We start from the raw sequence: 13,033 nt of genomic DNA, 5'->3' as shown, positions 1-13,033 counted from the left end.
GTGGCATAAGTGCATACAGAGTGAACCGAAAATTAAATTACATTACAAGGAATAAATTCAATAAATGATATAGTTGAGAAACATATCAATATACATGCATGCGAGAGAGAAGGAGAGAGAGGGGGAGGGAGCTTTTTGAGAAACAAAAGAATAAAGCTTCAACGTGCATGTAGTGAATTTTTCTGCGAACACACGACTGTAGAACGAGTGTAATTAACGTTACGACTATTGTCGGTCGTTATCCAACTGTGAGCTGCGGCTCATCTCAAAACCGCCACGGCTTCTCCGGCATCGCGATACCCGCGTATACACACACGCACACTTGCGAACTACACGCGCTACCGGCTTATATAAGCATAACGCGTTCCGGCGACTCAGCGCACTACGCAAACGTTGAATTAGATATCAACAATTAACCGAGTGAAAGTACAGAGAAACGTAAACCAACAGATATACACACATCTGAAATACTCAACCCACAACAGGGCGAATAATTACCGTCCATAACGCTTAGCTTTCCCGTAATTCAAGGTACAACCCGTTATGTCAATTTCATTGCTAACCCTGCTTGCCAAGTTTCCCGTTTCGTGTCTCTCGCAGAAGTAAAAAAAAAAAAAAAGTTTGCTCAAGCAAAGAAGGACGGAGTATTCTTGCGGGGAGTCTTGTCATCCTCCTCTCGATTCACGTTACTCCAAGCGTATTCGTTTTGTCACTTTATAACAATGACGAATCGCTCGGCGTATCTCCGGCTCGCCTGAATTACCGGTCAACGAGAGCTTGAGACCAGGAGGAGTCGACAGTTCAAGCTTGAACGTCCTATCGAACGTCACCCCTTTAAGTTACATTAATCTTCCTCCCGTGGTTTGTACGATAATGCGCGATGCGTAAGTAATATCTTTCAACTAAATTACACATATCCCCTCAGACTAGAGACATTAAAGTCCAGAAAAGATAAACTGGACATGAGGTACGAGTTTCACTCGACCGATGTACGCACGACACTAGAGATGAGATGTTATCGGTGAATCCCTTCCCCCTCTCTCTCTCGAATCGACGTAAACGGCGAAACTGTTCCCGAGAGAGAGAGAGAGAGAGAGAGAGAGCGCCGGGAGCGCGTGAGGTTCGCGGAACAAAGGAGCTGGAGCTTTATTATATCGAGAAATCTCATGGAGGACGGGATCAGGGATCGGTCGCTAGGCGTCATCGACATCGGCGCGGCCGAGATACCGAGAGCCGCGCGCGCGTCGACATAATTATGCTACGCGCCGTCAGGTAGATGAAGCCGATACGGACGGCGCGCGGGGGCCGTTTAAGCGCCTCCAAGAGCATAAATAATCCTATTAAACGTGTCACTGGCTGTGTCAACAATCTGACAAGGTAGCGGCCTATCTTGGCCGCCGGCCGGTCGTAGGAACGCGCGCGCACACGCCGCTTAGAGGCGTGCAACACGGTACGCGTACAACACGTGGGCCGGCCGTGGCCGAGTCAATGTCAGAAAGTCGCGGAAATGATTTCATCGGCGGGGAGCGACGCGGCTACACAACGGGTGCGCAAACATTATGCAACGTTACTCGCGCCGTTGTTACTCGACGCGCGCGCGCACGCTCTCTGCTCACTCGCGTGTATTCATATACATGTTCGTAAAAAGTCGCCGTAAAGTTCAGCTCGCGGCGAGAGAGAGAGAGAGAACCGATCGAGACCGATGGCATTTCGAGTGGCATGCGGCCGATCTATCGCTAGGAATTGAAGACGTCCGTTTACAGTTAAAAGCCGCGCGGCTCGCCACCTGTTTGTCCGTTCGGCTGTTCCGCAAGCCACTTCACCGGCCGCCTCGATGTGTGGGTAAATAAGGAGTACGACGCGGAACACCGCGCGACTCGAGTGTCGTCGAGGAGGACGGACATCGTGCGCGAGGTGTCATTGAGTGATTTTTAGCCTCGTCCGGAGATTATTATTTGAGCAATTTGCGGCCGCCGGCGTTTCCCCGGCAAAAGTGCTGTCGGGGGGGTATCGATAGTCCTGGAGTTATCGGCGGGTGAAAACGCATGGCTTGTCTTGAGTCAAGCCTGAAAGANGGGGGGGGGGAGAAGTGCGAAATGAATAACGGAATCTTGTTTCACGTTCGATTTTTCCAGCCGCGATATTTGTCTCCTAATGCGAGTACGAGTCAGTCGTTGAGATACAATACTTTATATATCCAAGTGTGTCACTTTTTAACGCACGCATAAACGTCTAAAAATGACACATTTGATCGGAGATATTTTCATATGTTTTTTGAAGATTTAAATTTACGCCATGTGAAATGTTTCATCGACACGTTAAATTACAATGTGTTAAGTTAACAATCTTCTTATTCCGTGCGCGTCGTTACTCCGGAATTCACTCTTGAGCGCGGAATTTCACGGTTTGTTCCGTGTATTACAGGTAGAAATCACATTGATAGCAAATCCCGACTTTTGCTCGCTTCTTACGAAAATTGCACCCCACATAAATCCGAAACGCGAATCGGATTCAGCGTTCAAACGCGCGGCGAGAATACGGAGCATTGACGCATCGGCGAGAGAGATTCGGCAGATAAGAAAATTTCTCCTGGACCGTGAGCGCATGTATCACGACGTTATATCGTGGTTGTCTAATTAGGGAATACGCAAACGGCTCACGGGCAATTCCTCGCGCATCTCTAACCCGAGGAAAAGATACGCCGGCGTAAACTCCGGCCGGAAAGGTCACGGAAATTAGGTCAAAGCGGGGGGGATTACACTCGATAGCGCGAACCGTTAACGAATTAGGAAACAATTTTTCTCTTCGCGCTCGCACAAGGCTAAATTACCAGCATAAACCGGCGCGCTCACGCATTTCCAAGCGGAAATTCCCGAGGATTTTCGATGCGTCGCTGTAAAAATAATCGGTACGGAGTAACGCGACGCGCGATCTTTCAAGCTGAAAATATATACACATCGGTGGGTTAGCGTTGTTTATTATGCCGCGGAAGGAAATCGAGACGTTTCATCGGTGACGGTGACTTTTACGCGAATGAAGATCGCAGTATCGATAAACGGATACACGGAGCAAGATTGCCGGCACAACCAATTTTACGCTGTCGCAACAAGATCTGTCAAAAATCACGAGCGTTCCCTCGTGACTTTCGGCGGCTAGATTCTCCGCCTCCAACAGGAACAAAAACGAAGGAACATCCGCGCCTAACCGGGTCGAGCTTTTCACACGAGGCCGAAACCCAGCTCGTTAAGATCGGCGATGTCGGTCACTGTAAATTTAATTAAGATCACAAGTGAGAGCAGCTTCTTCAGAGAGCCCCCCGGAGTCTCTTAAGAGAGTTAACGGCAAGCAAAGGAAATAATTGTATGCGCCGAGAGGAGGATCGTGAAGATGCGCTATCTCGGAAAGATATGGAAGCGACGCGTCGATATCGCAGTCGATTCCCCATGAGAAANGGGGGGGGGGGGGGGAGAAGGAGACTAACTATTCTTAGGTGCCGCGGGACTCTCACGTTAGGCGCGATTAACAGTACTTCTCGTGGGCTATAACTTTCCGGACACGCTTCGACGAGGCTTTGTCGCGGGGCCCGCTCGGTGGCGAGCCCCTCGTAAACCTGACAATTATACGAAGCCGCGTTCTCGCGTTGCCGACCGCCAAGAGTCGCAAATGAAATAACTGCGAGCGACTAATAACCCCGCGTCGTCTTCTCCCGACCTCTCCGTCTCCCCCGCTCCGTTCCCCGCGCGCGACTCCGAGGAAACGTTATTCGCCGGGTTGCATCGCCGCGAATAAACTGAATTAGGAACGTGCGACCGCAAATTAAGACGCGCTCCGTGCGTGCGTGCACACGCACGCGAAGATTCGCACGACGCTGCGCGGACCACCCTCGCGGTAATTAAACGTTCACCCTTGCCTGGCTCGGAAGAAAGGAAGGTCACGAGCGCAGAATATTTTTCAGCGCTCACGCCCAGAAGGCTGTTATTTCCTCGAATTCCTCGGCAAATTTGTAACAGCCGCGTGAATCTCACCGCGGTGGTCTTTCCCGTGCGAGTGTCAATGATTCACGAAATACGTTGTGTAATATAAGCTTGCGTAACGATTTGCGTCGTAAAATTCTCAATGTGCATTCAGCCTTCGGTCGGGAAGAAGGAGGAGAGGGAAGGAAGAGGATCGATCGTTTGACGAGAAATAAATGTATCTGCGCGTCGTGCACTTCGGAAAATAGCAGCCTCGGCGCGCATCGGCGCTCATTGCTGAACGCTTGTCGCGCTGTGTTAGCGTGCGACGTTCGTTTATTATCGATCACTGTTAGCGGCGCGTCCGTTATCGTCCCGTACGTACACTGACTTCGCTTATCGTGACCTCCGCGCGTTTTCTCACTGTTCCTCTCCTCGACTTCTGCCCTCCCCCCTCTCTTCGCGAGGCTTACTCGAGTATTAAGTAACCCGGTAATATTAAAGACGCTCCCTCGATAATTAGGTATGTTAACTTTTCGCTCCTCCTCGTCACGGATTTCCTTCACGCACGGAACGAGAGCGGGCTACGAGAAACGTCAGTTACTTCCTCGTCCTCAGACAACTGAAGGCAACGAGACGCTGCTGGGTTCACCACCTATCTCGCGTTAATATTCATAACTCATAACGGACGAGCGCGCGCGCGCACGACACAATGCAGAAACGGAGTATGTAGAAACGGACGTGCGCGTTTCAGTCCCGCAGAAGGCCATTCAAAGCGCAAAACTTGGCAAACGACGTCGACGTCGTCGACGAGCCGGGCGCGTCGTTCCTAAGTTGCATTCCTAGAGCGACGAACGAACGGGGGAGGATGAACGTAGATAGGAGGTAAAGATCGATAGAGGTTCGTCGACTCCGACGACTGACCGAGCTCTCGTACTCTACCCGATGGGTCGGGTTCGTAACTTTCCCAAGTACGGAAGCCACCCGCGGTAGTATCGAGAAAGCCGGATTTGCATAATCGTAAATACGGTCAAGCGTCCGTAAATCCACGGTGAAATAAAACAAGCGACTGACAAACGACGAATGGGATATACGCAAGGACGTTCGGGACGTCGCCGACGATAAGCGGCGGCAAACGGATATGCAATGTTGTATCGCGCGTGAAATTCGAAGTCGATTCTTCATACGTGCGTGCGCGTAATATCGCCGTTGCCTCTGCGCACGGTTCGAAGCCGAGTTTCTGCCCGGCGACGAAAATATCGAATGCGATCTCGTCGCGGAGATCAATTATAAGAGGAAAATCTACTCGAGTAAATTGTTACTTGTTTCAAGTATTTCGCAAGTTTTCATTTCGAACCGGACGATCGCTATAACCCCAGTAGCATAATTCATTGGCGATACATTGGTCCGATACTGGTTATATTGATATTCATTAGGGTATATTGAACGAATTTTGCGCAATATAAAGTCAGTCGGCCAAACAACCAAATTTGTTAAAGCAGATTTAACGTAACATCTGCTATAAATTTTTCCGACAGCTTACTAGTAGAAATATAACAAGATTTTCATCAACTGTTGGCAGAACATGATAACAGATTAATCTCTTATCAGGTTCTGCTAGCAAATCCTAACAGAAATATAACAGGATTTTTATCAATCGTGCATCAATCGTGTAGCAGAGTATGATAACAGATTAATCTATTATCAGGTTCTGCTAGCAAGTACTATTATGTTGCGGTTGGCAAGCTATCGACAAACTTTATAGCAGATACTGTGTAAAATCTGCTTCTGCAGTTTTGCTGTCCGGCTGACATATTGGACAACATTCGTTCAACGTACCACTACCAATGAATGTCAATATAACCAATATTGGATCGATATATCGTCAATGAATTACTACTACTAGGGAATAGGACTTCGTTTTAAGATGCGCATACATTTGGCGAACAACGAACGAGCAGCGAAAGCAAACTCATTCCTTTCATTCGTCAGATTCTGGCAAAAATGCGCGTGTCGTAACAAATAGAACGTTTCGGGCCGATCTGCCCGTAAGATGGTTTCCAAGAAAATTCGCGCGCGTTTAGACACGTTCGCTGTTGGTCCGCCAAACGTGCACACACCTTTAACTGAACCGATGCTCACTGGCGAACTTCGTTCTTTCCCTCCTCAACGCTACGTTTGTCACACTCGTCTCACTCTAAAGGCAGAAAAGTGCGTTCCAATACGGTCGAAACGAGCGAACCGAATGCTCCCCCTCCCCCAGGTTGCTCTACGCCGTCGCTCGAGACGACGACGACGAGAATCGGTACTCGCGAGCCGTACGATCGAGCTTACTCACCGAAGCTTCCTATCGAGGCTCCTCCGGAAACTGCTGCATCCTGCCCGTTCGCTTAATCCCAACGGCGCGTATCACAGAGACATACCACTTTTTTCCCGAACGTTCCGTCGCGCGTTCACACTCCGGGAGCGTGCGGAAAGGCAGTGTCCGCGTCCGAGGTGTTCGGGATCCTTCCGGAAGTCGCGTGAGGCACAATGAACACGATTGTCACAAACGATCGAGACGACGAAGGAGCGAATCTGACGAGAGACAAAGAGAGAGAGAGAGAGAAAGAAAGAGAGAGGGAGTTCCGCGCGTCGACCGTGCGTTCCTGACGGTTCCGTGAAGCCGCCGACGCTACCACCCCCGAGTATGAAACTCAAGCACGCGGAACTCGGTGGCGCTTCGCGTACTGTTTCGGCCGTTGGCGAGAAATATTCAAACGGCCACACTGCTTCACGCTGCTCGCCGCGCGATCGACAGGTGGCGCTTGGCGTGGCTCCTTGAAGCCGTAAAAGACGCGCTGCTTTGAACCCCCACGAGAGAGAGAGACCGCCGGCGAATTCGCCACTGGTGAGCGGGCGTACGCGAGCGGTTACCCGGCACGATCGAGCACGTCCGCGGCACTGTTTCGCGACGCGCACATCATCTCCTCCTCCAACGTACAACGCGCTGCGTTCCTCCGGACGATCGACGTCCGGCCGTCGCCGGCCCGACGCTCCGCGCGCTCACATACAGTCACTCCGAGTATCGCGACGACGGGCATAATCCGCCGGCGAATAACGCCCGGTCGCCGGCGTTGCCGCTCGATCGTCGTCGTCGTCGTCGGCGCGCTACTCTATTCTTGTCGCCCGGCACTATTCCCGCGGCAACGCGACACTCACCGGCGGGAGGCGTGGTGCGGCTACTGCACCGTCCGTCCGTCCGATTTGCCACCGGCGAAATGATCGAGAACCGGCGTGACGTTGTCGTTAATCGCACGACGCTGCGTCTCACACGTTCGATGTCAATGCGATCGACGCCATTATCGACTACCAGCGGATCATCTCGTCGTGGACGGCTCGACTCTCCGGCGATAGGTCGCACGAAGGTTACTGCTGCTGCTGTTGTTGTTGTTTACCGCGACTCGCCGGCACGGCATAGCGTAACGCGCACGCACACACGCGCTCCTGCCTCGACACAACGAAGGAACGTTCTCTGACTGTCGGCGCGATCGTACTGGCCCGGACGACGCTCGCGTCACACACGACTCGCGGCGGACAGTAGTAGGTACGTACGGGGAGACACGACGGACGGGCGACAATGTGCGACGACGCGCGGACGGAGCCGCTGGTGGCCGACTGCCGCCGACGAGCGGGCGGCCGCGCTCGCTCGCTCCGTCCCGATCAGCTGATCGCCACGCGCGCGCTGCTAACCGACGTCGTCAGCGGCTGGCGACAACCACGGGGTTGCACACGCGATTCATTTCGGTGCGCGACCGGGGCGACTCACGTTCCCGAGTCCTCCTCGCGCTGTCCGCTCCTTCAATCGCGCTCGTCGCTCTCACAGCGCGCGCGAAGATTTATGCACGCGCGCGCGCGCACACACACACACACACAGGCATGTACACGCACTCAGTTAGTACGTGTGTGCGTGTGTGTACGTATATCGCGCACGTGCGACACCACCACCACCACCACTGTCGAGAGCAGAGAGCTGGCTCGTGCGTGCGTACGCACGTGGGCACGCGCGACGCGCTCCGGATGCCTGTCAACCTCGCGACGAAGACTGCGCGCGTAATGACAGGTTACTCTCTCTCTCTCTTTCTCTCTCTCTCTCTCTTTCTTTCGTGATGCGCTATCTTTCTGTTTTTCTCTGTTTGTTATCTCGTGGACTCTCGTACGTAGGACTAACGAGGGGATCGCACATCAAGGGAGAAAAGGAAGCGAACGAAGAGAGAAATACAGAGACTGAAAGATAAAAATTACGTAGGCAAACAGAGAGAGAAGAAAAAGAGAGAAAAACGAAAGAGAGAGAGAGAGAGTGTGTGTGTGTGACGGAGGGAAAATAAGCGAGAGAGAGAGAAAGAAGGGAAAGAAACGTTGCGATGTCGTCGTAGACTGAACCAAGTACCGCGCGATTCGTCACGCGACTTCAACGGTGAGCGACGGCCGAGCGTGACAGGAAGGAAAATCACGAGGCGAGCGTGGTGGCACGAGCGACAACGTACGCCATCCGCTCGTGTCGGCAGCCGGGCGTGCACTGCCTTCCCGAGTCGTCGGTTGGTTCTCCATCCTCGACTCCGGCTGGCTGCCTGGCCGGCTTGCTGGCTGGCTGGTTGACTCGCTCGCTCGTTCGCTCGCTCACTCGCGGCCTCCGCGCGTCGACCGGAGTCACCGCTCGCCCGCGTATCGCACCGGCTGTGATGACGGTTCGCCCGTCGCGATGCGGTTACCCTTATGACAGGGATGAGTAGCAGTGAACGAAAGGAACGAACGATCAATCGGGAAGAGCCGGGACCCGTGACCGGCTGTTTCTCCCGAGCGCGTGGACGATTATGGATTCTTCCTCTCTCTTTCTAAATTTCCTTCAGAGTTGTTCAGGTTTTTGTCCAGAATTTACCAGAAAACAGAATAAAATCGGAGGTGGCGATAAAAATAACTCTTTCAGAATTTTTGTCTCGATTTTTTAGTATTTTGTTTCTCTTTTTTAGAGGAAATAAAACGTATTGATAGAAGGATTACAGAGTGAAGTTCCACGCGAAAAGCAGAGCGACAGCCGAATCGCTCGAATCCCCGAATGATTTTTCACTCGTATAGAGTCGAGCAAATATTTTCACTCGAAACTCTGAAGCGTGAATCTGGCGTGTTCGGCACTGTCGCGGGAAGAAAAAGAATATTCACTCGTATATAGTCAGAATCCACTCTCTGAGCTGGAATGAAACATTCACACCTGCGATTTCGATGGGCAGGATCTTCACCGTCGTTTCGATTGGATATATTATTACTTTTCGCTTGTTTTGAAGAGGCTTTTATTTCAAGAAATTCAGAGAGTAATTTTTGTCGGCGGGAAAGAACACTCGGACACAATTGCGATCAACGCCTCTCCGTGGCGTTAGCGTCAGTCAATTTATTTCTTTTTCTCGCACGTGTAACGCGAGATAGTACAAGTTAGCAGATTTTACTCATACTGTTTTCTGCAAATGTGTAGAATAAAAAAATAGAGCGATATTGTATACACGTGCGCATACGTAGAAATTAAATTTATATCTTATCTGTAACAAATGATAATTCGATGACAATGTGATGGAGTACCTCACGTCTCGTATCATGCTTTCGTGTCGTTATTGATATAGTTCTCTCTCTCTCTCTCTCTCTCTTGATTCGCGGCACTGCACAACTCTCTCGCGACTTAAACTCTCGCCTGCCACTTGTGAGCTTTCGCAACGTCCCGTTTCGGATACGGTAAACGACTAAAATCGTGCAACGACGCCGGTGAACGGTAATGTTAATCCGAGATTGAAATTGCCGTGCGCGATTTACACGTCGTTTCGCACCGAATATGGAATTCTCGGTCGATAACACAAGAGCGAGGAGAAAACGAGAGACGCGTCCCTCGAAAGTCTCTCTTTAATTCTTTCAACGAGCGAATAAAGATTATAGATTCTGTGACACGCGACTGTTAAGTGAGATCGCTGGCGATTTAAAACAGATCTTGCAAATTGATTCGTAAACTTGTTATTCTCTCTTTCTCTTTCTCTCTCTCTCTCTCAACGAGCGCAGCGAGTGTTATCTTCGCCTAACGCGGATTTAGACGCATTGCGGCTTTTCGAGATTCGTTACTTCACTCCTTCTGGCATCCGTTCCGTAAAAGTTTCAGCGACCAACGCGAACTTATTGAATAAGAAGCCTAAACTTTTCAGTTGAGATCACTGCGAACGTGAATAGTTAAATGCAGTTCTAATTTCCTGTTTGTTAACTTTTTCTGTTAACGATTTGCGAAAATCGATGCGATGGATCGACGGCATGAGCATTTGGTGATGCGACGTTTTATTTTCCATTTTTGTTTCTAAACTATTCCAAAGTTGCATGTTGCGAAATAAGAGAAGGATGCATCTTAATTGGCGAGTGGAAAAGTCAATTCAAATAATAATTCGACCGAATCCTCCGTGCTTTCAGCTATACGACGTCAAGATGAAAACAAAAAGAAAGCTTAGGCTGACGTTAATTTCGAATATCGATACACAGAAAAAAATCAGTATCAATTCGAGATTCATATTTTCATATAGGATGAATACGAGTAAATGTTGCAACTTTTTACCACGCGATATTAGTTATCAGTATACACTTTATATATATTCTCATATAAACAAAAATATAGTTTTAAACGAAGGTAAAACTTTACATGATGGAATTCTACAAGGTTCCACTAAAAATATTATATACATATTAATCAAGAATAATTTTTATAAATTGAGGGGAAAAATATTGAATAAGGAAAACAATATTTTCAAATTGATTCGATTTTTAGTTCTGAAGATATTTCTATGTAATATTTTTCTCCTTTCGACTTGTGAGAATTACTCTAAAATAACAAGAATATAATATTTTTAGTGGAACTATACGGAGCTATAGAATTTCTTCACATATAAGTTTTATCTTCATACAAATTATATATTCTTGCTTATATATGTGAGAATATGAGTCTTGAATCGATACTAACTTTTTTTCCCATATACCTGTCCCGAGTGTTATGCATACCGCACGCGCGATTATTCAAACAACGCGAGGTTAAGCGCGTAAAGAGAATCGAGAGGATCGCCGATCGCGGGACAGAGAATCTGCCGATGAATGGCCGGGGGCCGCGGATGTGGGTGTTGCTATTCGAGTACTTCAAAGCGGGATCAATCCGGCGCTTTTTGCTTCGTGTATGTGTGTGACCGAGAAGTAGACGAATCAATGGCCACGCCTTTGAGAACCGGCGCCGTTCGCCAGTCGAAGACAAAGACGCCCACGTGCGAATTGTATCTCCCTCTCGAGATCCGAAAAATCCTCTCTAGGAAACTATCTCCGGATAATTGCCGTTCCGAGAAACTAGGAGTACGACTGACTCGCGCTCTCTGTTCCTCCTGCGCGAGATGCGTGAGATATTGTTGTTAGTCATCGGGCGGCCTGAATTTTTCGCCGCTTATGTAAAGATGCATCGGATGATTCTCTCTCTCTCTCTCTCTCGATCTGCCCGCCTTAATTCTGCAATCTTGCTGAATCGCCGTGCCACACTACGAGCGTGTTGGCGCGTCGCTTAATTTAACTTACATGCAACCGTTATTTTATCTTAACTTTGTCCGACGAGTCATAATTAAATGCACGCGTTCGCGGGTTACAAAGAACAGCAATGGTGCACTGAAAGAAAAACAATTGCTATTTATAATTATAATTATCATAGTAAAAGAATTATAGTCAGGAGAACCATTTCTCTGGTAAACATTATACTATAACGTCAGTGATAATAACCTTGCATACATAATGCTGCTCCTACTTTTGCGGTTGAAACCATAAAAATAGTATATAGGTAAGGCCGAAAATAACTACAAATTTCTCTGTTTGTTTTGCAGGATGGAGAGAGAGAGAGAGAGAGAGAGAAATCCGAAAATGGATTTCGAAGATTCGTGGGTCGACGAGTCCGAGACGCGCCACCGAACGGGAAACCGAAGTTCCAATCTTGCGAAACAACGTTCCCGCGCACAGCATGGATCCATTTAGACGCGTGAGAATGGCCATAAACCAGCGGTTGTCGTGCGAAGCGCGGCATTATGCACGAGATGATCGCCCGGAGTGATGTATTCGCATGTGCAATCGTGACACACCGCGGCTCTGGTGGGTGGACCGAATATAACAGGTAAGTGAGCGCATTTTTGCGTCATCATCGTCGCGAATTCCGCCTGGTTGTTCGCGCGTGATGCGAGAGCGTGTCGACCGGCGCTGAAATTACCGTAACCGTGCGACTGGCGTATTACGTGCCAACGCTAAACGATTCGATAACGACTCGCGAGAATTTGAAGTGCTCTCCCGTCCCGGCGCGCATTCGTGATTTCCTGCGATCGCAACGTGGGATTTCCTCCTAGCGTCGAATCGATCCGTTTATGTTATGTGGATGGATGTGTGTAATGATTAAATATCGTTAGTGCGTAATTTGGTGCCTTCTTCTTGTTCCCTCCGTTATTTATTCCGTTGTGGTCCTAGATCAAGGTAAATTTAATCAATCGTTACATTGCCGCAGGAAATTATTAATGCATTGACCGCCACGCTGATTCCTATTGTTTATCTAAAAGATTAACTGAAGTTTAAACAATTAAAAATACAGTAAATAAACGCAATTCACGATACTCATGTTGTTAGCTCGTTCCATTGATTTCATTGATATTGATTATATATTTAGTCTGTTATATGTAATTTATGTTTCAATTAAAATTGAATTTCAAAAAATCAGTGAGACGCATTAATGTGCAGCGTCTGCTTACATAACTCGACGTAATAGTTAACGTGTTAATCAACAAAAAGCAGCTTGCCGCTATTTTATATAATTGCATATATCTTATCTCAAAGATACGTTTTCTATTTACATTTGTGAAATTCGACAGGTAATCCGTAAAAAGTGATAGTAATCGTCCAATGTACATTTTCAATGTTATATTAATTAATAATATAGTTTGTACATATTAACGTAGAAGTTGGATAAACAATTATTAACATTCGGATATTTCAAGATACTAGAATATCATAAA

The 13,033-nt window shown here is 48.5% G+C and overlaps 1 protein-coding gene across 1 annotated transcript in view; it reads right to left on the bottom strand.

The window, feature by feature from the left end:
• The window catches only part of LOC106746923 (allergen Asp f 7 homolog), a 172,813-nt gene extending 164,323 nt beyond the window's left edge, over nucleotides 1–8,490 (bottom strand). The window contains exons 1-2 of the mRNA XM_014624070.1: nucleotides 8,383–8,490; nucleotides 6,292–8,037 (exon numbers count right to left, since the gene is read on the bottom strand). The gene's annotated coding sequence lies outside the window, so the exon portion shown is untranslated. The remainder of the gene's footprint in view (nucleotides 1–6,291; nucleotides 8,038–8,382) is intronic.
• Between the last annotated feature and the right edge of the window lie 4,543 nt (nucleotides 8,491–13,033).

Source organism: Dinoponera quadriceps, unplaced genomic scaffold (genome assembly GCF_001313825.1).
Source record: "Dinoponera quadriceps isolate SergipeBrazil2010 unplaced genomic scaffold, ASM131382v1 scaffold1846, whole genome shotgun sequence".
Taxonomy (NCBI): Eukaryota; Metazoa; Arthropoda; class Insecta; order Hymenoptera; family Formicidae; genus Dinoponera; species Dinoponera quadriceps.
The sequence above is the reverse complement of the archived record's forward strand: the minus strand, read 5'-3'. Positions and strand labels throughout refer to the sequence as shown.